This window comes from Equus asinus, chromosome 27 (assembly GCF_041296235.1).
Source record: "Equus asinus isolate D_3611 breed Donkey chromosome 27, EquAss-T2T_v2, whole genome shotgun sequence".
NCBI classification, from domain to species: domain Eukaryota; kingdom Metazoa; phylum Chordata; class Mammalia; order Perissodactyla; family Equidae; genus Equus; species Equus asinus.
Window position 1 is genome coordinate 1,961,260 of NC_091816.1, and position 23,975 is coordinate 1,985,234.

Sequence of the window (23,975 nt, forward strand, 5' to 3'; positions counted from 1 at the left end):
CCTTTAATGTGCTTTATAAACAATGAAACATGTTTAGAATACAGTGCATGAAAAGTTAGTGACTTTTGCATGACAGCCATTTCTGTGTGTTTGTCCTTGGAAACTGGAGTGACTACGATGGCTCCTGTTTGTAGGGCATGTAAGTGATGTGTTTCATCAGATTGGAAGACGAGCCCTTCTCATTCCTTACTTCAAAACTTGGCTCTCACACGGGGTGCCCTTGAAGCCTGTGTCACTCATTGCCATATCCCCACAGCCTAGAACAGAGCCTGGTGTATGGAAGGTGCTCAGTAAATGTTTGTGGAATGAACAAAAATCCATTGGAATCATCTTGGCTGGTTTTTCCACTAGTGAAGATCTCACTTTACCTTTCCAGGCAGGCCCACTCAGTCTTACCCTCTGCAGAGTCCGCAGCCGGTCAGAAGCCCTTTGAATATTACCTGTTTATACCACGTACTTTGGCGTTTAATCTTTTATGGCTTTATATTGTTACATAAGTGTTTCCTATGTTATGTTTCCCCACCTAAAATATAGGCTACTCGAGGGCAGGGAATATGTATTTCTACAGTTCTGTGTTTGACAACTTCCTTGTGCATGCAGTATAATATATACAGAGTAGGTTTAAATTTACTTATTGAGTGAATATTAGATACCGTGGGGGGAAGCATCAGAGATGCTCACAATGTGGTTCCAGTCCTCAAGTAGGTAGTATTTTAGTTGTGCAAACATTGTGCACACGTGTGAAACAGTATGAGGATTTGGAGCTAAGTAAAACAAAGTAATATGTGTACCTGACGTTTATGTAGTACTTAAAACGTGCCAGACACTGTCCCAGGTGCCTTTACATGTTAATCTATTTGACTCTCACAATAATCCTTTGAAGTAGGTACAGTTCAAATCCCATTTTTCAAATGAGGAAGCAAACTGAGGCACAGCGAGGTAGTTAAGTTACTTGCTCGACATCACGATGCAAGTAGTAAATGGGGAGACGGGATGTGGACCCAGGCAGTCTGACTCTCGAGTCAGTGGTTTCTCTGGGGGGGGGGGGGTTGCTTTATGGAAGGCAGAAGACAGCTCTAAAAGCTGACACCAGTTTCTCAGCTGTAAAAGGTGCTGTTTTTCTAATTTCAAAGTAGCCTAAAAGATTGCAGTGACTTTGAGCTGCAGAAATACTGCTGAATTTTCTAGATGGAAGAGGTTGATAATGAAATGGTTAAGGGTGCACTGTATTTGGAAATGACTAAAGGCAAGGGGAAAAAAACTGAGTTTTGAATCTGAAAGCTGAGTGAGGATTTTAACTCTTCGTAGGTATAGAATTCTAGGACAGTCATTCACCAAGACACGGGACAGTGACTGTTGAAGTTACTAATTTAGTGTCAAAAAATTTAGGTGCAATAAAATAATATTGAATGACACTTGATATCTTACTACTTTTCTTTTTTAAGCACTTACTAAATTTAAACCCCTAGTGGTAGTAATTTAGCTGAATGTGTTACTGAAGGGTTCCTGTGTACTTCTGTCTGTTGGCTTTGTCCATATGTGCAGTCTTGATCCACTTTTTCAGCTTGTCTCCGGCAGTAGAGAACACTGTTGGGGCCAGGAGGCCTCTTCAAACCAAGTAATATGTCTTTGGTGGAAAAAACACACAAAACTGTGCTGTTGATTTGGTGACAGACCTGGAGTGGAGTCAAACAAAATCCAGCCAGAAGAAAAATGGTATTCTCTGAGAGCCTAGTTTTGCATCTCTTGTCGGGAGCTGACCGTGTTGTTTGAGGGGTGTTGGGCATCAGCAGAATCACTGAATCTCAGTGACTCCACAGAGAGGGGAGTACATACGTCACCACACCCACGGTCCAGGATCAGAGGAGGAAGTGCCCTTGAGTGAAGCGTGGGCCACAAACCTGGTTAGCAGCTGGGCAGGACTCACACTCTGCAGGTATGGTATTCTGTGTCACAGGTCATTTCTGCTGGGCAGGAGGTCATGTCATTTGTCTTGAGGGTAGCTTATAATTTGAGTCGGTGAAGCAGTGACATATGCTGCTGTCATTTTCACATCACATATTTTGGATTGGCCTCTCAGGGGAGCAACTTGTAACTGTGAATATTGTCCCAAAGTTGTGTTCTGTTTAAATATCTGAGGAAATGATTTGGAAGATTTGAGTTAAAATGATCTATATTGAAGTGTTTATCCAATTGGCATGTTAGCCTTCATCTTAATTTTAGGCTCTTCTCTGAATGGGGGAGGTTTTAGGGAAAGAGAAAATGATACACCGTTTATTTAAGCCTCTCAAGCTGGGATAGTTTAATGAAATCTCGACTCCCAGTTTTATGAATTTTAGGGTTGTCGAGCTGGGTCCTGAAAATGGTCTAGCGTGGTAGTTCTTTAAGTAGGATGCTACATCAGAATCACCCAGGGTTTATTTTAAAAGTAACAGATGTCTTAGCCTTGCCCCAGAGATTCAGATGCTTTGGAGCTGGGCCTGGGCATCTGCATTTTAGACCAGCCTCCAGTGATCCTATTCCCCCCCTCCCCCTGTGGGGAGAACCAGCCCTGCATTTTATAGATAAGAAAATCGGGGCAAAGTCAAATGATTGCCTACAGCTGGTTTAGTGACACTAAGGTTTTAATCACCAGATAATACGTATTTCCAGAATTTTATGGCTGAAAGAAATTTTCCGGGTCATCAATTTGCTAGCTCATTTTACAGCTGAATATAAGCTGTGAAACCATGCTTGTTCACACCATTTCCAAGTGAGATATGAAGACAGAGAAATAATGCTCTCTCAAAGCCTGTCTTCTTTCCTGGCCATGGTAAAGATCAAAACATCAGTCACCAGAATTTCTTTACATTTTTAACTGATGTTTTTCATTAATTTCAGGAAGTGTCAATTATTTGCAGTATTTTCATCATATACCACGTGATGCCCTTTTAAATTTCTTTTGAAAATATATTTAAAGCTGAAGTGAAAGATTAAAATTTTTTATTTGAATTACTTGTTTTCCAGTCTTAGCTAAAATGTAATATTGTGTGAGAATTTGCATTGCTTTGTTAGAGTTTTGTGTTTTTGAAATCTGGTTGATTTCTAATTTTTTTTTTCAGGGCATCCTACCTTGGAAATAACACAATTTGGCTTCCGTGTCGTCTTTGAGTATGAGAGAGAATCCTAGTTTCAGCATGTCCTCAATAGAAACCAAAGAACCAGGTTTGTTCCTTCAAGAAGTCTCCTAAAGCCTGTGGAGCGGCACCATTTCCAGGAGTAAATAATAATGTGTCAGATTCCTGTCAATGGACTGTATGGCAAAGGCACTGCTTAAGATATTCATGGAAGAATGATAAAAAACCGAAGAAAAGACACATTTCAAGAAGCGACCCCAATGCCATTTAGGATTTTTGAGCAGCTGAAAGAAGATAGTTCTGAAAATATGAGTGACAAGACTCGAGCATATTTCTTTACATGTTTCTTACATTATCTTTGTTAACCCATCTGCTTTTGTGTCTAATTTTGGAGTTATTTTCCTCTGCTGCAGTAGCTGGTAATCTGCTTATGGTCAGAGTTTTATTCTGTGTGGATAGGGAAACAGTAGATATAGTAGGAGAGAGAGGAAGGTTGGCCCCCGAAACTGACTGAACAGCTGCTGCCGGGCTGGGCTGGTGCGGAATTGCTCAGCACTGCGTCGCGGTGTGCTGCTGCTTGCTCACCGTCTCGACTTTAGACCCTTCTTCCTTTATCTGCTCTCAGCCTCTGGAAGTGCCTACCTTTTGCTTGCACAGTTTTTTGGACTGAAGATCTGATGACCGTACTTTTTCAGTTTAGAGATAAAATTCTATCTTCATAAATAGACCTTTTGTATGGCTACTCTTCTACCCTTGATCAAGAATAGGATCATTTCTATTCTTTTCCAGAGTTGCTCTTTACTATTTTTATGTTCTCGTTCAGTGTTTTGTTTTCCTTTACTGGTTCTAGATGAAAATGAAGGATGATCTCTATGTTCTTTTTTCGCTTGTCTAGGAGACCAGAATAACATGAGTCAGAAATTTATAGAACATTTAAACCACCTTTTTACCATTATTGTTTTAACCCTCCGTCAGACTTCTTTTTCTCAATATTGATGTCAACGTTACCTTCTCACTCTGCCCTTTCCTTTTTGGGGCAGGTAGTAAGAAGCAGGGTTTTCTCCAAACGCTGATAAGCATGGAGAGAGAAGGAGTGACAGAGAGAGAAAGCTTTTGTAATTAACAAATGAAGCAATTGGTCGTTAAGGTCATTAATGTGTATGCACACATTGTCAGTATGAAAATTAGTTTGTGGATTAGAGCTAAGATAGTTAACTGACATAAGTAAATTTTGGTGTTTCAGCTCTTTTTTGCAACTAAGTTGACCTCATAAATTTTCCTCTGTAAATTGAGGAAAGCTTTGTTCTTATGAATTGAGTTTTACCCAACAGAGAGAAACGTAAGCAAAAGAACAGATTTAAAATTTTAATTTAATAAAGTGAAATTCCAGAAACCATTTTTTTTTTAAATTATTTCTTCTCTGGTAGGCATGTTTCACTTCATCTTTTTTCCTCTCTCTCCCCTGTCTCCTTGTCACCTGGTCTCACTTTTACATTTTTCCTCATCTGTCCAGAATTTCTCGTTTGGTGTCTGTGTTTTGCCTACTTCCTGCCTTTTGCCTGATTCAGCCTCCCACTGAAAATGCTTTTGCTCTCTCTGCCCTCTGTTTCCTGAGGCATGCCTCCTTCCTCATCTGCCACCTCATCTCTAGTTGTTATCTCTTGGACTTCAGCTCCGGTCGCAGCTCCTGCCTGTCTCGGCCCTCCCCTCTGACCGCTCACTTGTCCGCTTGCATTCCACTCTTGGCTCCCGTCAGTGGTGATCTCTTCTCTTCCACCTCTGCTTCAGTCTATATCGGTCTGTATCGCTCACGGATCCCTCGTGTTTCCGCTAGCTCTGATCCCTTCTCTTCTCTAAATTTGGGTTGTTTTCTTCCTGTACTTTTTAGTCCTTGTGCATTTGCTCCCTGGGCTCTGTTTTGATTTTCCTTGTCCCTGAGTGGTAGGTATTACTAGATGAATTTGTTGTCAGTGTTTGCGTAGAACACAGATTCTTGCTGTGTATTTCCTGGGTAGCCAGGATGAATCAATTATTACTAACTTTTCTTAGAACATTGAGCTTCCTGTGTTTTTGCTTCTAAGAATTAGATTGGTATTCTAGAAGACTAATATTACTTTAAAGAGAGAGTAGTCATATGATGTTGTCGTTTTAACTCTTTATTCAAGAGTTCATGACATTTGAATCCACTCCCTTGTCTTGAAAGATTAAAGAAGACATCTGAAGCAGGTTTGGGGATGGAGGTGGCTGGAGGGTGGGAAGGGAAAGGTAAATTCTAGAAAAGGACTCATAGTGAATTTCTAGAATTAGAAAGAAAACTGAAGCCACAAACCACATGCTTTAATATTTATTAGATAAAAGCTCCCCTAAAAGGATGAAAGTATCAGTAATTCTGTTAACCAGTTTTAGTACTAGGTCATCAGTATTTTCACATTTCCCTTTAAATTCCAAGGCCTTTATTTAATGTTTAACAAAACAGAAACTTAATCTTGTAAATATTCATTTTATTTTGAGAGACTTGATGTCTCCTTAAATATTAATCTGTGTCGTTTTGTAATCACACTACAGCATTCTCAAAATGCCATTTACAACCAACCCTGTTAGTTCCTTTTGTGGGAAAGCATGTGCAGTTGTGTCGTTGAACGACGGGGACACATTCTGAGAAATGCATCGTTGGGCGATTTCGTCGTTGTGTGAACATCATAGAGTGCACTTACACATATCTGATAGCCTACTGCACACCTAGGCTATGTGGTACTAATATTATGGGACCGCTGTCGTATATTGCATCCGTCGTTGACTGAAACGTCATCATAAGGCGCGTGACTGTAAATTGTATTGTCTTGCCCCTCTGGATTCTATAAAGGTAGCTTTTTGGCAAAATTTTATTCTATACTGTTGATGTCTAACATTGTCTAACGTTGTTCTTTTATTCTTGTGTATACTATGAATGTGGTGCTAGCCTGTAGTTTTCCATAATGTGTATGAACTGCTGGAGGTAGACTAATGTGAGTGCAGATGTAGCTTTATCACGCTTAAAAAAGAAAACCTTATACATCACATAACGTAGTGTTTAAATAAGATTTTAAGAACAATCCTACACATTGAGGTTGATCATATTAAATATTCTTTCTGCCTGAGCTTTCCCTCGTTGTGATGGTGGTGGTTGGGTATCTTGAAGCTAAAGGAATGGCTAATGGTCTGATGGTGGTACTGTAAGGTTCGCCACCTGTGAACAGCTAGTACAAACAACATCAGAATCACAGGTAAGCTTACTAACCAGACATTTATGCAGACGTGCTAAGGACAAGACTGTTCCGGGATTACAGAGATGAACAAGGTCTGGTCCATTCTCTCTGGAAGCTAATAATTGAGTAGAGAATATTGATAAGCAAATAATTGCAATACAACACGGCACATGATAAAATATACATAGGTAGGAGCTGTTATAGGAACAGACTAATTGAGAGAGTCAGAAATTATAGGTTAAAGTAGAGGAAGATGGGCACGGATGTCTTCCCCAGTCTTCCCCAGCAAAAAGAGGAGGATTGGCAGTAGTTAGCTAAGGGCTAATCTTCCTCAAAAAAAAAAAAAAAGAAAGAAATTATAGGTTAAAAACCTAAAAATGTCATATATAATATGTATATAACGTGTGTATGTATGTGTGTATATAAATTCTGACTGAAGAACTTGCTGGTCTATCTCTTATTACTTTTGTGAATTGGGCAAGTTACTTAAAGCTTTCGGTACTTAAAGATTCGGTATCTTCACCTTGAAATGGTGATAATATCTAGTAATGTTATATGGATCAAATAAGATAGTCTGTATGAGGTGCCAGTATGGCCCCTTATTCAATTATTGTTTAGAATTTGGAGAACTAAACAACCATTAGAGAACATAGTATAGGAATATACTCTTATTTTAGATAATATTGCTACTCAAAATGCTTGGAATTTCCGTTTTAAATTTGCTTTTATGATTTTTAAGAAAACTAACCTTATTAAAAACCTTATAGTCAATCCCTTCTTTCTTTTAACCAGAAGAACTTTAGCTTGATCTGTTTGCCAGATGTAGTTCTCAGTGACACTTGTCTCTTCCCATAAATCAAATCCATTCTCAGAGCATCCAAAATTTGCTACAATTAAGCATATTTTACAAAAATATGCCACAGTCTTCTGGAGTGTTCAGCCAGAATGACAACATCATTGGAGTAGGCCTCCGTAATGACTGCGTTCAGGAGGGTTGGAGTAAGACTAATGGGATACAAATCTTTGGAGTGTGTTATGCAATCAGTTGTTGTGTACTTGTAATCCCAATGCTCGGTTGTATATACTAACCTGAATATAGTTCCTGGATTATATCTATGTTTTTGTTATTTTAAAAGTTGTTTAAATTAACTTCCTTTAACAGAACCAAACTGAACGGTCTGCATTTTCTAATAATGTAGTAGAAAAAAATGGCACAATGATTTAACATTATTTTGTTTACGGTTAATTTCTTCCTAAATTAGCAGTCTTTAAAACATGGGTCTATGTCCTAGACCATATGATAAATTAGGGCGGGTAAATAATTTCACTTGAAATAAACTTTTCGCTGCGTTGTTTGGCCTTGTTATAAAAGTCCACTAATTCACAGCGTGATTAGACTTGTCTATTATATCATGATTTTGTGTATTACAAGGGTTGTATTTGGGGCAATTTAAAAATATCAATATTGACACAGAACTGTCAGCCCAGAATTTTGATAATGATCAAAATAAATGCCTTGTCTAAAACCTCTTTGCTAAAGTTCATTATTTACAATCAAGAGATTTAAATAAGTTTACTTTGTATTTAATGGCTGGTGTTAATTTGTATTGACATTATATTCATGTGTAGGGAAACTGTATTTCCATGGAAAGGGAGATTTGGTGTATTAATATTCCAAAGCTTAATTTAAGCTGGTTATGATTAGAAAAGTGGCTTTTACTTGTGTTCCCTGGAAGGTTCTCGGTAGTCCTGTGAGCATGTTAACAACAGCATGTTTAATTGCCATAATGAATATCTAGTTAGCAGAGAGAGAGATGTTTGGGAAATGGTGGCAGATGGTGTAGAATGAGCTGAACGTACTGGTTTTGTCTTTCACTGCTCCCTGGTAGATTCTTTGAGAAACTAAATTTTTTTCTGGTAATGTTTTATTTTTTTCTTGGATTTTTATTTTTTATTATTGATAACAGTAACACTGTGATGGGGTCTCAGTAGGGCCAGGCTCTTGACATACATGCATTTGCTACTACTTGTGTAATTTTCTAATAAAATTTGATATTATACAATGTATTTTATATAATATATATTCGTATATAGTCTACAGTATGCGTTTATGTTGATAAATAAGTAAGTAAATAACTGTTAGGCAGTTCTGCTGATCAAGAGGGTGTTAGGAGTATCACTATAAAAATACGAAAATTGAGGGAGGTTATTGAACTGTGCAAGGTCACAAAGGTAGTAAGACCAGGATTTTACTCTGGGTCTGATTAAATCGCATGTTTTTGATCAGTTTTCTATACTACCTTTTAAAATACTTCCCCTTGAAAAAGTAAAATTAGCTGTTTTATAAATGCCTATTATTTTGAGTTAAGGAGTATTCTCTTCTACCCTGTACACCTATTTTTTTCTAAAATAAAATAACTTTGTTCCTGATTCTGGAAGTAATGGGGCTCAGTGTTAAAAGTAATCAGTACTTAGTGGAAACACAAAACCAGGTAACATACAGAAAAGTATAAAGAGGATTGTGAAAATCACTAGTAATTCTACCTCCCAGAGGTTAACATTTTGATTATAATCTCCCAGACTTTGGTGTATTAATACGTAAGTGTATTTTTAAAACAAAAATAGGTTTATAACATGCATGTTGTTTAATAAGTCCTTTCATTTGTTGTATATTGACCATCATTCCACATCATTATAACTTTCTATCTTCATTTTAGATTTTCTTTTTCATTATTTAGAAATAACATTTTCATTTTAGAGAAGTTTTGGATTTATAGAAAAATTGCAAAGATGGTACAGAGAATTCCCAGTTTCCCCTAGCGTTCACACATTACATTAGTTAAGGCTGTTTGTCACAAGTGATGAACCAATGTGGATACGTTATTATTTTTTTTATTTTTTTTTTTTTTCCTTTTTCTCCCCAAAGCCCCCCAGTACATAGTTGTATATTCTTCGTTGTGGGTTCTTCTAGCTGTGGCATGTGGGATGCTGCCTCAGTGTGGTTTGATGAGCAGTGCCATGTCCGCGCCCAGGATTCGAACCAACGAAACACTGGGCCGCCTGCAGCGGAGCACGCGAACTTAACCACTCGGCCACGGGGCCAGCCCTGGATACGTTATTATTAACTAAAGTCAATCCTTATTCAGGTTTCCTTAGCTTTCACTGCGTGTCTTTTTCTGTTTCAGGACTCTGTCCAGGATTCCAACGACATTTAGTCCTTATGTCTCCGTAGGCTCTTCTTGGCTGTGACAGACAGTTTCTCAGACTTTCCCATTTTTTATTACCTGACAATTTTGAGGAGTACTGGTCAGATATTGTAGAATGCCCCTCCATTGGGATTTGTGTGATGTTTTCTCATCGTTGAACTGGGGTTCTGTGTTCTGGGGAGGGAGCCCACGGAAGCAAAATGCCATCTGCATCACATCGTTGCAAGGATGCGTGCTATCTGCATGACCTGTCAGTCTGACGGTGACCTTGACATCCTGCCTGAGGTAGAGATGGTCAGGCGTCTCTACTGCAGGCTTGCTCTGTTCTCTCCCCTTCCATCTGGGGCTCTTGGGACCGAGGGCAGTTTACACTTGATAGAGTTGCGCTCCACCTCCTTGAGGGCAGAGGCAGAGGATCTACTGAGATTATTTGGGATTCTTCTGCACGGGAGATTTATCTGTCCTCGTGTATTTATTTATTCAGTCCTTTATTTATATGAGTGTAGACTAATGGCTATTTATACTTTGAGTTAGAATCCAGTACAACTTTATCGCTCTAATTGTTTCATCTTTAGCCACTGGGTGCTCTTTCAGTTGGTTCCTGTGTCCCTTTGCTATACCCTATCATTGTGGGTTAATATCTTCATTTTTTACATAGCTGCATGGTGGTCCGTTGTAAGAATATACTGTAATATATTTAATCCCTTGTTGATGGCAATTTAGGTATCAGATTTCTCACTGTTATAAACAATACTGTGATGAGCAGTCTTCAACAAATATGTTTATGAAAATATTGTTTGATAGTTCAGGAAAAATTGCTATATTAAAAGGACTGCCCATCTTTCCATATTTTATGTGATATGTGAGTCTTTCTTAAAGATATCCTCAGCAGGTTTCTGAGTGAGGATTTTCACATTACCTAGGGAAAACAGTGGTGTGTTTATCCCTGGAGTTGCCTGTTCTTTTTTTTTCCCATGTGATCAGAGCTGGTGGCGGGGTAGCACCCGTGGTCCTGAAGAGCTGCTTGGAGATTACCCCTTGTCTTGAGACATCTGTGCCTTCTCAGTGTGGAATCAGTTCCTGTAGACAACAAGATGAATTTAAACTCAATTCAGAACAACAAAACAGCATTCTCAAAAAGCAAAAACTTTAGAATTGGAAGAGACCTTAGAAATCGTCTTCCATCCGTGCGTTTTAGAAATAGGAAACTGTGTGCTGTTGGGGGAGATGATTGGCCTGGGATTGTGCAGCGAGCAGCAGAAGCATTCAAGAACCTGGATTTCTGCATAAGTCTTAGAGTTCCTTGTTACGTGGGTATATTTTATATCCCATACAAAGATATACAAAACTTCTTATGTTGGAAAATTTCAAACTTGTACCAAAGAAAACAAAGTAGTATAATTAATCTCCATGTCCCTGTCACTCTAGCTTTATCTATTAATTTGTGCCCAATCCTGTTTAAAACTCCCCCCCACCTTATTATTTCTAAGTATATCCCTGATGCTAACTCATTTAATCTGTAAATATTTCAGTATGTTCAAAAAGAAAAACTTTTTTTCAAAACACAACCACAATACCATTATACCTTAAAGACATTTCTATGCAAGGAAATCTAGTTATAAAAACTTCCAAAGTTGGTATTCACCGTGGATTAGAAGCTGGCATTACTGAAAATACAGTTGGTACAATTCCCCCGGTGGTACCAAAATCCTTGGTGTAATCGCCCAGAGGTTATAGAGAGATTCTAGTGTCTATCTGTCCACCATACAAAATGGCCTAGGTTATGGCTTTTATCTAAATCTCTAAACCTATTTTTGTTTTAAAAATAGACTTACGTATTAATACACCAAAGTCTGGGAGATTATAAATCAAAATGTTAACCTCTGGAAGGTAGAATTACTAGTGATTTTCACAGTCCTCTTTATACTTTTCTGTATGTTACCTGGTTTTGGGTTTCCACTAAGTACTGATTACTTTTAACACGAGATTTAACAAATTGGAGTACAATTCCTAGATCAAAACTTTTTAAGGATTGTTGTAAGCTTGTTTGAAACTACATGCCAATACCAACCACGCTTGTAAATATATAAAGGCAACTATTTCTTAATGCCAGCCATTATAAATAATATATATGTCCTTTGTTTTAAAATATCTTTCTGTATCATATGCAGAATGAGTCCAAGTATAGAATCCTGTTTTCTTTTTTGTACTGTAATATAATATGTACTAAATAAATATTTTATTTTGTTAATGAATCTCCTTTCATAGTTTATTGACATTTTTTTGTGGGGTGTGTTACTGTTCTCAAATAGTGAATTTAAATGGGGGTGATATTTCAAGTAATGGTTTTCTTTTTATCATTCTTTGCAATGTAGTAGATGAATTTTTTAAATATTTATAAAGATTAGCACAAAAAATCAGAAATCCATTAATTGACTAATGTCCGGGAGCGTTTCAAATAATTGGTAGAGCGGTGTTGGTTTTGTTTTCCAACATAATGTTTGGGGTCCTAAGATATTTTATAAAATCATTGTCTCCAAGTTTAATAAGAAATGATAAATCATTAAGGTGAAACTACAAAGACTTGATATGCGAAGGGCTCTTACTTATGACAGCCTTAAATTTAAGTAACTTAGTCTGGCATCAAAAGTCAACATCAGGACAGTATAAATTGTGGATGGCAGATTAGTTTTGGCTTTCTCAAATATATCTACTAGCCTTAAAATAACTGATAAAGGAAAAGCTCTGTAAAAAATTGGAAGAAAGGAAGGAAAAGGATAGAATGTAGAAAACAGTGATCCTTAACTCTGACTGCCCATTCGAATAATCTAGATAGCTTTTATTTATTTATTTTTTTAAAGATTGGCACCTGAGCTGACAACTGTTGCCAAGTTTTTTTTCCTGCTTATTTTTCTCCAAATCCCCCCAGCACGTAGTTGTATATTTTAGTTGTGGGTCCTTCTAGTTGTGGCATGTGGGATGCCGCCTCAACATGGCCTAACGAGCGGTGCCATGTCCGCGCCCAGGATCCGAACCCCGGGCTGCTGAAGCAGAGCACGCGAACTTAACCACTCGGCCACAGGGCCGGTGCCCCTCTAGACAGCTTTTAAAATGAAACAAGCACCCATGCCCAGGCCAGTTACGTTAGAATCTCTGGGAGTGGCACCCAGGCATTGGTGTTTTGAAATGCTTCCATGTAATTCTAATGATCAGCTAAGGTTGGGAACCGCTGAACCAACAAGGAACGGCCTCTGCGCTCCTATTTCTTCCCTGTAGAATTTGGTAGTATTTGTGCTCCATGCTTCCCTCTCCTAGGTATTGGACTAATGTGTGTTCCACATCCTTTTTATTTATGGCTCTGTTGAGATGTGTATTTTCCTGAAGGGGGAAAAGTCACACTTGTGAATTGTGGACACATTTAAAGTATAAAACAGCTGTAATATGTATAACAGGAGAGTGCCTATGAAGTGGAATCATTTACCCAAAACTGAGAAACTCAGAATCATTGAAAAGTCAAAAAAGCAATTAGGTTTCATCCAGGACATACTATGGGTGGGACACTTTTTGAGAAATGAGGCATTTACCTGCATGGAGCGTAGGGGTGAGAGAGCTGAGTCCTTACTGATAAATCCTATTGTCAGCCTTATTTAGTTTTTCTTTCCTTTTTTAATTTAAATTTTTACTTTGCAAAAGCAATGTTTATTTGTAACAAGTGAAAGTATGCAAGGATGAATACAGAAAAGAATCCGTCACGCACATTCACAGCCTGATGTGAATTCTTCCACACCTTTTTCCGTGTTCATAAAAGTATGTTTAATGACAAAACGTTTGTCAGTGTTTTTTGTTTTTTAAATAAGATCATACCCTATACATTATTCTGAAGCTTGCTTTTCATCCTTGATAATATATCCTGGATATTTCTCCAGGTCAATAGATATAGATCTAACTCTTGTTTTCAAAAAGTGAATAAAAGTTTCAAATGCCATAATTTATTCAACCATTTCCCTGTGAACGGAAATTCAAGATTTATTTATTAATTTTTCTTTTGGCCACAAACAATGTTGCAACGTATGTCTGTGTTTATATAACCTTAGGTCCTTGTGCTTTTGTTTCTAAAGTATTCTTATAATCCATGGTTTGGTTTTGGTCAGAGTTCCTAGTTTCAGGATACCTTGTCTGATAGTGAGAATTAGTTAATGTTAGTTGATTCCAGTTAATCGGCTCCTTCTGGGTATTAAGTTGGGCATTAGATAGAATCAGTGATTGTAGAAATAGATATTAATAAATCCTAGTGACCAGGACTGCCTTTCATAGGTCCTAGAATCCCTGAAGAAGAGTGCCTTACAGAAGGCCAACGGATGGGCTTCTTGGGGGTCCAGGAACCATCTAATGTTGATTACAAAATTGCGTACAACTGTCCCTTGAATGGCTTTCATCCGATTTTCAAAGGGGCTGTTGCCCCCCCAAAAAGGTTAAAAGCTGATAACACATGTATCAGAGAGTAGTATTTATCTGCAGAACTTGGAAAGTACTTTGAGTTCCCATTGGTAGCGCATGTTTAATCATAGTGTCCTCTTTCTGTAAAGGTCTGGATTGAAATAAATTTCATTTCCAGATGATGTAAGCCTAGGAGAGATGACGAATACCATAGTCTAGATAGCAAACTCTAGATTCTGAATAATCTGAGTAGGTTGTAATAATATTCTAAAATGAGCAAGATGAAATACACTAAGGATAAACCATCTGCAGGGGTTGAGGAAGCTTGGGGTGGAGGACAGGCTCAGATGCACCTGAGATGAAAAGAGCCAGGCGTTTATTTGACCACAAGCTTATATGAGCCATCTCTGTGATGTGGCTGCTAAAAATAGGAGCTAGTTTTAGACCACATCTGATGAATTGTGTTTATGTCCGTGAACCCTTTAGGGGAGACATTAGCAAAGGAGGGAGACGAAGATAGTGTTGGGTTGAGAAGTGACGTCACGTGAGGAACCACTAAAGGAGTTTGTTGATCTCAGGAGGGGTATGGAAAACGGTGGTAGCAGCTCTGGTGACGAGGGGACAGGGAGACTAGGAGGGCTGTGGAGAACTTGTACGTTGTCGGACGGACACACAGGTGCTCAGTAAGTGTTTGAAAGAATGAATGAGTGAAAATTACAGCCAAAAGATTTTGACTTGATCTAAACTCTGGTGAGATTTCTCCAGTAATGACTTCCTGTCGACAGAGCCCTTCAAGCATGACGATGGGTACCTGAGATAAGTCTGTAGGAGTTCCTGCTCTAAGTGAAAGGTTGTACAGCAGGACTTCAAAACTCATTTAATTGGAACTTTATATTTCTCCTTTGAGGTACTTTAATTCTAAAACAGGAGAAAACTCTAGGATAATATTGTAGGCTCTTTAAAACTTTACGAGTATTTTTGTAGAAGGAAGGCTTTTGACTCAAAGCTACATGATTGTCATTATTTCAAAGGTGCTGAAACATTAAAATATAACAGGTTTTTATCTGAAACCGCGGTGCATAAAATATTCTGCTGTTAACTCTGCAGTAACTAGCCTAGACTTGTGGAGTGTGACTTAAGATTTTATTTTCGTTACTTCAGAGAGGAGAAAGACTGCATTCTTTTCAAACTAGAAAACGAGAGTAAAAAAGGAAATTTCACCACTTCTTGGCCTCTTTGTGGCCTCAGGAAACAGGCACACTGCCTCCATTAGACTACCTGTTCTGAATCCTGCCTCAGATAATAACAACACAGTATGGAATTAGTGTCATTCTTTCTGATTTACAGAGGATTGCACCCAAGTTTGCATACTGACCTGTGAAAAGTTCTCTCTAATATTTTTAAGTTGGTTGAAACAACATATCCCTTATTACCCTTCAAATATTTGAAACAATGTAAAAATCTTTTAGGTTATGGAAATGGATAAATACTGTCAAAATATTTCTATATAAATCTTTAAAAAAAACCCTTTGTCTCTTACACTAACAGTCTTAGAACAGGTGTGGGGCTGCTGCCGCTTACGCCTCCATGGTTTCCACTCCTAACATGCTGGAGAGGCCTCGCTTAGGCTTAGGAAGATGGGCCACCACTGGCTGGCGGCGAGAGCTGCATCCCCCATGTCTGCTGCCTGGCTTGGGGAAGGCAAGCTGACAGCGCTTAGGCTCAGTGAGAGAGCCCTCAGCCTGGGGCGGGCACATGGAGAGGACTTGATGAACATTCTAGAACTGTATCTTCTGCTCGCCCTCTTGAGCTCCTTTCTATTTTTTTCTGATTTAGCAGATACTGTCATTTATATGTCGTGCACTATGTTGAAGATGGTTGTTGAAAACTAATTTTTTTATATCCCTACCCGCCCCCCCCATCCGAAACCTACTCTTACTCTATCCTCCTGTCTCCTCTTTTTAATAAATGGATATCGGTCACCAGAGGTAGTATGGGAAGAAATGAACACCGCAAGTTCTGGTCACGGTGTTAGAACTCTCAAGCTAGAAATGGTAGTGTCATCCTTAATGCCCCTTCTTTCCCCTCCCCTGGAAGTCATCAGTGCTGTTGCTGCTACCTCAGAAGTCTCTCCTTTCTCATCTGGTTCACGGGTTCTTAACTGAATCCATTTCTCAAAGAGGTTCATATATGTACATTTTTTGACAAGATGTGCATTCTTCCTAAGGAAAGGTTTTTAGGCTTTATTGTTGCCTCTCACACAGGTCAGTGACCCATAAAAGGTAAACAACTATTGGCTTAGACTCATCCCTTGCCTGTATTCCGTAGCCTGTAAACTGGCATTCTTGCCCCAGTCTCTGTGCCTCTCATCTACTCGTCACACTGTTACTCACTTAGCTTTTTTTAAAAAAATATTTTTACATTGCCGTACTATTTGTACAGTTGTGTGGACTCCTGTTGCCTGCAGCAGTGGTCCTCACCCATGACCACATACGAGAATCACATGGGAAGCTTTTTTAAAAATAGTGATGCCCGGTCCCCGTCCTAGACCAATTAATTGATACTGACAAATACCAGACATCAGTATTTTGTTTTAAAGCTTCCCAGGAGATTTTAATATGTAGCCAGAGTTGAGCGCCTCAGGCCTAAAGGGTAATGGACTAATTGTTAGTGTGGCACCTAAGGACCTCAGTGACCCAGCGCTCACCTCATCTCCTCTCGCAGAGTAGCCCGGCTCTCGCACTCTGCACACATACTTTCTGCTATTCCCAGAACATGCTCTGTTGTTTCCTGCCTCTGAGCTTTTGCCTGTACTCTTCGCTCTGCCTCAAACGCCCTTCACTATTTTTCTGCCTGGTCATTTCCATCGCAAAACCTTCCTCCAAGCCTCAGAGAGAATCGCAACCCTTACTTTTACAAACTTCTATTATAGGCCCTACGCTATGTTATAATTACTTGTGTATCTGTCTTCCTCACTACACTGAACTCCTAGAAGGTAGGATCCTTATTTATTTCATTTCTCTAGTGTCTGGCACCAGGTTAAGAAGCTTCCTGAGAATCTGATGAATAAGTAAATGAGAAGGAACAAAGAGCAGCCCGGTCTGGGGAATCAGGAAGTCCGTGGGTTGGCGAAAGTGAGTAAATACGGTGTACTAGATGTGGGCAAGAAGGCTCAGCAGAAGTTTTATCCTCTACTACTGCTTTTTCATACTTTTATGAAGATGAAAGATCAAAGTAAATGAAGTTTCTCATCTCGGGCTAGGAAAGTGGAGACCAGCTTTGAAAATACCTGTAGACGTTGTTGAATGTTATTGAACATAATAGCATAAAGTCTGTGTCATGTTTGTCTCCTGGGACTCTCCAGAGCTTTCTGAATGAGGGATGGAGAATCAGCCAATATGATGAAGGCAGCTGTTTATTTTACCCAGTGGATTATTCCTAACTTAGTAAGTGAGTTAAAGATAGCCTTATATGGACAGTTCTCCAGAATATATATTTCTAATTTTGATCTCACCCCTGGCCTTTGTGTTTTAGCTGCTGCCTATTCCTTTTCTTGGCTATTTTTAGTATTTTTTTTCTCGATATATCTCAGAATTGCCCAATACGTTCTAAAGACTCGTAACTTAAGTGCGATTTATTCTTCCCATTTCTTCAGTGCCCAGGATTAATTTAAGTTAATGGTGATTTTGAAAGAGACTTCTTCAGTAAATTATCTCAGAGAGATTCTTTTGGATATTGTTCTGGGGATGTTTTGGGTTGCTTATTTGCCCTTTTTCCTGAACGCTGACCCACCACTACACTTTCAGGAGAAGAGATGACTTATTTAACACTTACACAGAAACCAGTGAGTGCGAGTCCGATGGCGTGATTTGGGTATACGTCGTTCTGTTCTACTGGGTATGAACAACTCAAATACCCTTTGTCTAACTGGCTGCCTATTATTTTCTAGTCTTATATCTTATAAGCTTGAATAATAAGGACAAGATTTTTCTTATTCAAAATCAAAATGTTAGTTGGATTTATTAATATGCTACACTTTTATGCTTCCATCATCTTATTTTAAAAGTTTTTTAAAAAGCCTTAAACAAATCTGGATCTAGCAAGAGCTCCTCCTTTAAAATGTGGTTTATGTGGAAGGATCTCACTTTGTAAAACTAAAAAGAATAATTTTTAGTTGTTTTCTAAGAGCACTTTTAAAAACAGATCAGAGTCAAAGAACTGGGATATGAACCCTCTCCTGGCTAGTGAGGAGACAGGAATATGATGTTAAGAAAAAGAAGAAACCGGCTGTTAGAATGAAAATGTTAAGGTCTAAAATGGATAGTTGTCTATTATGTCACGGTCTACGATCAACCACAGCTACCCCAGTACTGTTTGTCCGCTCTTCTTGTTGTGAACCAGGACCTATGTAAGGAACTGGTCTCTGGTGTTTCTGAGAATGGCCTCTTGGATTATTATAATTACTGGGCAATTATAGTTCTTAGAGCTGAGTTGTTAATCCTTCTGATTTTTTGTTTATCGCTGCTGTTTTGAAAAATAAGCACTTACTGGAGCACTTTTTTAAATGAAATACTTAGTGCTTAAGAGGTACAGTCATGTACCATCATCAAGAGACTAGGCCGTGCCCTCCTCAAGAAACTGCCCCCTGCTGGATTCTTGTAGCCAGGAGAAATTAGAATCTCTTAGGAGTATTTCATCTCTTCCTGTGTGAGGCTGATTTTGAAGTGCTTACCCTAAAAGTGACCACTTCTAAGTTTATCTGGTTGGGAACAGGCAGCATCCATTTACAGCAAAACTACTAACAATTAGAGAATAAATTCTTGATTTCCAAATTTTCTGAGTAAATTGGTACCAAGTGTTGTGTTCTACCACACATTTGGGCATCTACTCTTCAAACAAATCTTACAAATGCTTGGGGACTTGAGAGTGGAATAGCCACGAGAACAATGAGCCAAGAGAACATATTTGAAATTATTAATAGTAAACCTGGTGTCTCTGGGCTGTTAGGAGGTTTCTTTCGGTCTTACCCTGTAAGCTCTGTCCACCTGACAGAAGTTGGAGAGAGAAACTAAACACCCAGAACCCAAAGCAGATCCTCTCACTACCACGTACAGGTGGTTCAACCAGGAATTCCCCTTCATTGTTATTTTATACAAACTTTTTTTTTCCTTTTTCTCCCCGAAGCTCCCCGGTACATAGTTATATATTCTCATTTGTGGGTCCTTCTAGTTGTGGCATGTGGGACGCCACCTCAGCGTGGCTTGATGAGTGGTGCCATGTCCGCGCCCAGGATTCGAACTGACGAAACCCTGGGCCACCGCAGCGGAAGCGTGCGAACTTAACCGCTCGGCCACGGGGCCGGCCCCCACTGTTATTTTATATAGCTAAAATGTATATTTTTTAAAAAATCTGTTCCAGGTACTGTTCTGAGTGCTGTATGTGCATTAACTCATTTTCACAACATCCTAGGAGGTGGATTCTCGTCCTCATTTTACAGATGGGCAGAGAGAATTCTGTTAAATAACTTGCCTGTGGTCGCAGAGCTTAGTAAGCTTTGACTTGAGTGACCCCAGCTGTATGGCTCTATTCACGTACCCCCTACAGCCCTCTTTTCCTCAGAAAGTCTTACATTTCACGTTAGAAAGTGGGGTAGCCCTTACCCTAAAAAGATTGTAAGTGCTCTGGGAGCAAACTTGATTGCTTGTGAAGCAGAGTGGCTTGACATAACTATAGTTAATCTTTGATGCTAATGTACCAAAAGATTTTGGGAGCCAGTGGCTTATTGCCTGATTCCTAATGGTTTCCGCAGAAGTGGATGGAGGAACTGAGAAGGAGGCGTCTGGACTGGCAGCGCAGCACGCTGGGTTAGTTCAGACTCTGCCCTCCAACGTGGCATGGGCAGTCAAGTTCAATTTGTGATGGGTAAAATTTACCTTTGCATTATCTGTGAAAAAGGTTTCTAAACAAATAAATAATACAAGATTGCAGGAAACTTTTACTTATTTCAACAGCAGAATCTTTTCAAATACTTTTAGTAGTATATATATATTTTAGTGTTATCTGTTAACTTTCTTTAGTACGTCCATCTTAAAAACAGACAGAACTCAGTTTAACATTTTGTTAATAGATTCAAGTAATAAAACTGCATTTAAAAACATTTTCTGTGTGGATATATAGCTACCTGAAGCCAAACTGGACGGGAATTAGTAGAATTTTATTAACCTACCTTTTGAATTACTGTGGCGTTAAATAAATATGTTTTTTACAAAATCTCAAATTACAGTACATTTAGGGTTTCTTGTTTTAGATTAGCCTGAATGCTTATAAATTATTAAGGTTCAGATTGTACTTAATAAACCTATGCTTATTTTCCATTTGAGGTGTATTTATTACATAAATGCTAGTACTCCTTTGTTTGACTCTGGCAGCTGGGCTGTGTCTGTCTAGCAGTCTCAAGTTTAGCATCTTATATCAGCAACACAGAACTGTTGCCCCAAGAGAACGGAGGAAACCCCCGATTTCAAAGTGGAGGAGGGAGAGTCTCTCTTCTTTTAATTGAGTGGAGGCTAATGTTGGGGCAAATGAAAACATGTCCGATCCTTGTGCTCTAGGGCAATTCTCTATGAACTCCAGACAAAGGGGAAAAAATAAAAATATATTTATCCCTACTGCATACCAAGTACTGTTTTTGGTGATATAGCTATATTCATTATGTCTGTCTCTATATTCATACATATCTATCTGTCTATCCTGCTGTGTATGCATAAACATGTGAGTTTATTTAACAAAATGTGTTTATATTTTAAGCACCACACACTGTTCTACATACTTTGTAAATATAAATTCATCTAATCTTCATAGTACCCTATGAAGTATGTATCTTATTATCCCCATTTTAAAGATGATGAAGCTGAGGCATAGAGAGAGTAATTGCCCAGGGTCAACAACTACTAAATGATAGAGCTGGAATTTGAGCCCAGGCAATCTTGCTATAGACACTATGCTCTCATCGGATACTTTATGGCATAGACTTGGAGATATCAAGGAGCTTCATGAGTAGCCAAAACAGCTGTTAATTGATAGAGCTGAGTTCTGAATCCAAGCCGTTCCCTGACACATATTATAGCTTTCCTTGTTTTTGTCTTTGCTTATGTCATTGGTTCTGTATAATGTTCTTTCCACTCCTTTTGCTATTGAAAGCTTATCAGCCTGCAGAGGCTCAATTCAAATGTCGCTTCTAAGATGCTTTTCTTGATTAACCCAACTGGAAGCCTCTTCTTTTTTCCTTAGATTCCTAATGGAATGAGATTTTACCCTTCCGGATACTTACTGATTACTCTCTTATGTGGTAGAAAGTTTGTATATGCTCTCATGTCTCTCATCAGATTATAAACCTCTTGAAGGCAGAACTGTCGTTCACACTATTTTCTGTTCTAGTCATGGGCATCCTGCCATGCATACATACCTTGGAAATGCTTGGGAGTTTCATAATGGCAGGAACCAACTGTTTAATAAATGTTTCTTAAAAGTGGACCACTATTAGGAATGTATGGCAAGGGTAAAATTTCCCCATATTATTCTAAGATACTTTAAAAAATCAACTATGTTAAAATAAGTATTCAAACAACAGCAGTAATAATACTGCCTTCACGTTCACAGTCCTGCTATAAATTATGTTATAAAATCATGCTGAATTAGCTATTTATCGAAGTTTTAAAAAGAACTGTCTTTGAGAGTTTGCTACTATGTATATGTCTTTTTTTTTAGCTTACAAAAAGGTGAACACTAAAGAAAAAATGATTTATTCTTTTTAGAGTTAGATTTCTCTGCTCATGTGTGCCGTTATTGGTCCCCCAATCCATTTCTGAAGTACTGAGACAGACCGAGTAGCTATGAACTGTGCACTGTCATCACTGTGAAGGCTGGGATGGAGGGATCGTTTCTTTAGCATATATAGTTGTAGCATTGAAAGCCACATATATTTGTTTCAAATTATAGGATGAAATAAATAGAGCACTTACCATTCTAGCAATTTTATAATCAGACCATATCACTGTTTCCTTTTTGTTTAATTAACATAGTAGTTGATATACACCAGATAGAGTAAATATAGTAATCAGAATTGTGAATTTTAAGAATAAGGTAAACATTGATTAATCTTAAAAGGTTTCATTTGGAGATAAAGGGTGGGAATATTGTAGACTTTTTGATATAGTCATGTATTGCTTAATGACGAAATTATGTTCTGAGAAAGGTGCTCTGGGCGATTTTGTTGCTGTGTGAATATCACAGAGTATATTTACCCAAACCTAGATGGTGTAGCCTACTACACACTTAGGCCACATGGTACTAATCTTACAGGACCACTGTTGTGAATGCGGTCCGTTGTTGACCGAAAACTTGCTCTGCGGCATGCGACTGTATTAGTGAGCTTTTGCTGCGTAACAAACCATCTAACACTAGTGGCTTAGAAAAGGAGACATTTATGATGTCTCACAATTCTGCAGGTCACCTATGTGGTTCTTCTAGTTTGAGTTAGCCTGGCTGGCTTCAGTTAGTGGGCAGCTTGGCTGGGCCTCATGGTCAAGGATGGCCTCACTCACGTGTCAGGCATCGTCATGGGGCTGGTGTAGGAGCCTCAGCAGCAGACGGCACGTCTCTGCTCCGCGTGGTCTCCTCATCCTCAGTAGGCTAGCCAGGGCCGCTTTGTGTGGTGGTCTCAGGATTCCAGAGGACAGCAAGGAGAGGCAAGCCCCCATGGGTCAGCACTTTTCAAGTGTCTGGGTTTGCTGTTGTCCTGCTGGTCAACCCAGGGTCAGTGTGGGAAGGGGCTACCAAACGGTATGGATACAGGGAAGCAGGAACAAATAGGGGGTCATTCCTGCCAACACTCTACCAAGATGTGGAATTTGTATGTACTGTTTAGTCAGTGTCCCTAAATTCTGAGTCAAATTTAGGCTAGCAACACAAGGTGATAGAATACAGAAAAACTGAGCAGGCTCTCAAAGCTGCAGAGTTTTCAAAGAGATAGTTTATAGACCCTGTGTTTCCCTGAAATTCTTGACAATCATTTGAAACCACCTTCAACTTTTTATTTTTTGAAGCTTTGAGCTATAAAAGCATGGAGCCTTTAACCCTCAGTCAGTAAATATCGCAAGTTGATCTTCGGGAAGTACTTCACCGATGGTGGAAGGGCTGTGATCATAATGGCCACAGCCTTTGCAGAGAGCTCCTCTGTGCTGATGCTGCACACCCTCTCGGGGTTCTGACTCTGCCCCTGGATGTCGGCCCTAGCCCTGTGTTACAGGCGAGGAGCCGGCTCACAGAGGCTAGCTAAGTTGCCTGAGGTCACGTGGCTGGTAGGTGGTGGACTACGTTTTGGACTCGGGTCTTTCTGACTCCACCACTACAATCTAAAGGAGAATTTCTTCCCTAATGGGTTGATAATGGTTTTTTACAGCATCAAAGCCTTTGAGTGTTTTATATCATCCTCTGAAGAACTGGGAACCACGGTGAAACGTGAATTTTTTTTCTCTTTCTACTCTTGCCCTACTCTACCACCTTCACTAGTTGGATCAAATAGCCAGGTTTCATTTGAAGATGATAAATAGCTCAGAATGGAAACTTTACTGCTGGTTTTAGATGTAATTTTTAAATATTTTGGAATAATTGATCTCCCCCTGACCTCTCCATTGCCTCTTCTAAGATTCCAAAGCAAAATTCAGAACCCTGAGATATCCCAAAACATATATTTAAAATTTCATTAGAAAATAACCTTCATTTAAAAAATAAACTGTGTCCCCCTTGTGTGCTTCCACAGCTGTGCCTTCATACTTACCAGAGTGTTGTATTTGCCTAGGTGGGTCTGTGCCCCTCACTAGAATGTGAGCCCCTTGAATACAGACCCTGGTCTTTCCTCTCTGTATCCCTAGCACCTCGCCCCGGAACGGGAACTTCCCAATATTTGTTCC

At 39.0% G+C, this 23,975-nt stretch overlaps 1 protein-coding gene across 16 annotated transcripts in view; it reads left to right on the forward strand.

The window, feature by feature from the left end:
• The window catches only part of SLC20A2 (solute carrier family 20 member 2), a 106,834-nt gene that overhangs the window by 3,548 nt on the left and 79,311 nt on the right, over nucleotides 1-23,975 (forward strand). For 3 of the 16 annotated variants that reach the window (XM_044750857.2, XM_070499811.1, XM_070499815.1), the window contains exons 1-2: nucleotides 201-1,936; nucleotides 3,102-3,204. The exons of 6 other annotated variants lie outside the window; for them this stretch is intronic. The gene's annotated coding sequence lies outside the window, so the exon portion shown is untranslated. Of the gene's footprint in view, nucleotides 1-200; nucleotides 1,937-3,101; nucleotides 3,205-23,975 lie in introns of those variants that run through there. 7 more of the 16 variants (XM_070499806.1, XM_070499804.1, XM_070499807.1 and 4 more) reach the window with 4 other exon arrangements.